The sequence below is a fragment of the Rhagoletis pomonella genome, unplaced genomic scaffold (genome assembly GCF_013731165.1).
Source record: "Rhagoletis pomonella isolate Grant_MI unplaced genomic scaffold, Rhpom_1.0 Rhpom_scaffold_00002, whole genome shotgun sequence".
Lineage (NCBI taxonomy): Eukaryota > Metazoa > Arthropoda > Insecta > Diptera > Tephritidae > Rhagoletis > Rhagoletis pomonella.
The window spans coordinates 60560258-60564464 of NW_023458556.1; the positions used below are offsets into that span (position 1 = coordinate 60560258).

Below are 4207 nucleotides of genomic sequence, written 5' to 3' on the forward strand. Positions count from 1 at the left end.
TGTCATCCAGGATTGTTAGAAAGAAGGGAATATTTTGCTAGATTTTCCTACCAGACGTGGCACTGAGCTTGACACATCACGCTCTTTGTCCATGCCGACCGAGTTTCTCAGTTCTATCAGCTAGTTAATGTCTTCCTGCTAAATTTCAAGTATTTGAGACTTAATGACTTAATTTTTCAGCTACAATTTCAGATATACTCGTAAGGCGGCATTAGTGACTTCGGCGATGACAATTTTTTCAGTGAGCTATTTTCCAACAGGGTATATGTTTACTTACAAACATCTGTGTTTACGAAATTGCGCGTTAATGCGCAGCGATGCGGTCAACAATTGAGAATCGCACGATCAGCGATATGCGAACGATAATGGTGCGCAGTTGCGACACAGTGGGTATGAAGGTACCCCACACCTAACATCTGTGGCTAGCGGAAAAGGGAGGCGTAGACCATTTTGGGATCTAATGCGAGTAAGTACAGTGTGATGATATGAAGGAATTATGTTATATGTACATATGTATACATATATTTTTTTACGGACCCTGAGAAATCAACATCTAAAATTGGAGCCAGAAAGGCACGTAGGCAATGCCTAATAGAAACTAAGACAAAAACGACCAATTCTAACATTTGGTGTCCTGGTTTGGTGGCCCAGACTACACCAACAATATAATGTTAGTAAATTAGGGTTTTACCAGACAGAAGCCATAAACGCTATCCTCAATCGTATCCCTAACGACCTTCAATTGGAAGAATTGGCTTTCTAATCGGAGGCCCAAAACGTCAGGGCTGTGGGTAACTAGACAATTCGGGTGCGTGTTGATCAATAACGAAATACAATTATGTAAATATTAAAGACGACAGATTAAATGGTGGACAAACTTGACTTAACTGTAACGTTCAATTTCGATTCCCATGCAGAAGTTAATGGAGCAGAGACCGAGTGATCGATAAGGAGGCTGACTTTCTCTACACCGATGTGCTGAGGATGGACTGTGGAGTATTTAGAAGCCGGAGTCTACGAGGAAAAACTCGGTGCCGCTCTATCTCTACGTCTGGCAAAGGATGCAACCATCTTTCAATCCAATAAAATCGTATGCTGGAAGAGTTTCACAAAAATAAGGAGTTCAGCTTGGTGACATTTTTAGCGATAATATCGCCGGTTACCAAATCTAAGCTTATCAGGATATACAAAATGAAATTGCGTTAAGTGTGTCAATCAATCAACATCTCTCTTGCATGGATTCCCGGACATATTCATATAGGAACATCAGAGGCAATCAGTGAGCTAATGAATTGGCAAAAGTAAGATACTTTCTTTTTATGAATATGAAGCGGTGCTGTTTCTGGAATTGTCCACGGCGAAATTAATCTAAATTTCCTCAGACTGCCCAGAATAATATGGTCTCATATATATAAACATGCAATACGTAAAGAAAGCTGTGGCCATCTGGCTTGAAAATATCAGGACGAAGACGTCGAATCTGATTAATGAATCGAGGACTTGCCTATAACAGAACGAGCTGCAAACACCAGCTAGAAGAAAGTTTACAGCATTTATCAGGAACCACTATAAGCGAAGTTGGGTGAGTGAAAGAAGCCCCATTATTCCACCAAACAATCTATTATTTACATAGATACAACTCATTTCTCACGGGAGGTACATCAAAGGGCACCACAATTCGCTAATTATATCCTACATACATAGATAGCTACTAGGAAGCTCTGTCGTCAACCAACCAACAATAGATAGGACGAGGAGCGAAATAGACTTTCAAAAAACTCCGGCTTCTTCGGGACACACTTGCTTATATGGCAAAAAGTAATCAAGGACCACTCAGCAGCCCAGCTATGCTGAAGCAGTGCTGCCTTGTGATTACCATGCTGCTACCCTGTGCCCTGTGGACTTACACAGACTGCAGGATGCCATTATGGACAGGTCTTAAAAGGGTCCAGAACGAGGACATCCACAGAGCCGGCTTCAACGTTAATCGATACAGATATGTCACGGCGATGCCGTTCCGGAAAAAGACAGCAAGGAGTCAAAATCGCAGGACATACAAGTCGACGCGGTAGCTGACTCCACTGCTTCCCTAGCGACTGAGCCGATAACGGTCCTGCCGGCCAACCAGCAACTCGAACAAGCACAGGTCCCAGCTCCTGCGAGAGCTCCCAGGCCATATTGACTACGTGCGCACCACACAGGAGCTCTTAGCGGACATTGGCAAGCTTGCACTTGATAGGAGAAACGAGAGTGTGACTCAAGTAGCCAGTGATCTGTCAGTAAACACGTTATCCGACTGCAATCTTTACCTGATAACGCCAGTAAGAATAACGTGTACGTATCTTCGTTTGGTTTGCACATTATATATACAGTTTTGCAGGTAGCCAAACTGTATTGATATTTTTCTCGATCTACCTCTGAAGATATGTTTTTATGTCACCCTTTTATATGTTAGTTTTCCAAGGAAACTGAGTCTTTGGAAATTACTTCCACTATTTTCTTTCCTTCGATGTCCTCATGGCCTTTAAACAAATAGATAGTTAATCTCTCCATTGCTTCCTTGCTGTTGTCTCCATCGCTGCCTCCATTCCAACGTAAGTAAATTCCGTAGCCTTCCTAATCACAAAAAACCCCTGCCTGAGATATGGCGACTCAACTCTTTCCAACTCCAAATTTTACCCTGCGCGTCATTTTTAAACCATCTCTGTAAATATAAACAGTATATGGCGGAAATGATGGTCCTTATTCCACCCTTTTTCTTAGATTAGTGCCTGGTACACGATTTCCCAATTGGCACGCGGTGCCATGTAATCCGTATCACAAACTTTCCTCAAGCCTATTGAGCTATGCCTGAAGTTACTTTGCATTTCCCGCAAGATTCTTTAACTCAAGGTCTATCGCCGACAAGAACAGTAATATTTCTAAAGTAGCCATTGGAGTTGTCCTCAAAGCCTCCATTATATAAAGGTAAGTCGTTGTCATTTTTTTTAACTTTTGTGCACAATCCTTTGAAGTGTCATTCCAGATGACTGCCTGATCCAATTCTTTTTTTTTTGTCTGCGAGCCATCAGTATAGACAGCTTTGCTAGACTGGGATTATAACCGGATAAGGTCTTACGCTCCTACCTAGGAAACTTGCGAGAACCTGAATTCAATCATCTCTTCATCGTCGGATATTATCGAGTATAACTGAAACCAGGGGCGCACCCAGGAATATATTTTAGGGGGGTTTTATATTTCTGAAGATATATCACCGGAAATTACTGAAAATTTGCGTGATAATACGCTCTTTAAAATACATTTATGCAAGTTTTATGTACAGTATGTAATAAATAAATAAACGTTTTAAAATTCATAAACTGCACTTTATTTACATAAGATTAACAGAACTCAAACACTTTTAACCGACTTCAAAAAAAGGGAGGTTATCAATTCGCCGGAATACATAACTTTTTTACCACGTGAACCGATTTCAATAATCATTTTTTTATTGGAAAGATGGTACCCGTAATTTGGTTTAGAGATCCGATGATTGGATCACGAAGAAATTAACGGTACCCCTAAATTTGTATATGAGAATTGAAGTCGGTTGTGTTCTTTCCTTAAAAACTACTTGTTTAATAAAAAGTTCTATAAACTCAAGATGCGCTCAACTTTCAAAAGTACCTAATAAAAAATTTTAAAAAAGAGTCAGTAAAAATAAATTTATTGATTCCATGAATTTTTGCACTTTTATGTTCATTTTTTCGATTTCTGGTTTCTGGTTTTCGATAGATGGTGATTTTTCACCATTGCTAAATTTTTTTAATATTTCGAGTTGCGAAAAAATTAACTGAACTCTCAAGAAAAACGAAAAATTCATATAAAACGACGGACGAGAAATGGAAAAGAAATTTTCTTCTACCAAATTTTCATAAATCAGTTTGCAGCTCTCAAGAAAAAAATGCTCGTATATTTATTTCCTCATGAAAATTTACAGCAAAAGCAAAGCGCTTTTTCAAGCAACAGAAATTATAATAAATATTTCTTATAATTTTCTTGAGTTTGTATTTGAGGTTATTAGCTTTAGGGGGGGTTTGAACCCCAAAACCCACCCCTTGTGTGCGCTAATGACTGAAACTCACCATTTGCCGAATCTGTACGCAATATCACGCAAAATAGGCCTCAATATTACCACCGACTATTAATTATGCCAGGCCGCTTAAAC

General features: G+C 39.6%; 1 long non-coding RNA gene across 1 annotated transcript; it reads left to right on the forward strand.

The window, feature by feature from the left end:
- Positions 1-287: 287 nt before the first annotated feature.
- Positions 288-3249, forward strand: LOC118734697. The gene is made up of 3 exons (XR_004992409.1): positions 288-466; positions 2764-2967; positions 3026-3249. It is a non-coding gene; the product is annotated as an uncharacterized LOC118734697 (long non-coding RNA).
- The last annotated feature ends 958 nt before the right edge of the window (positions 3250-4207 follow it).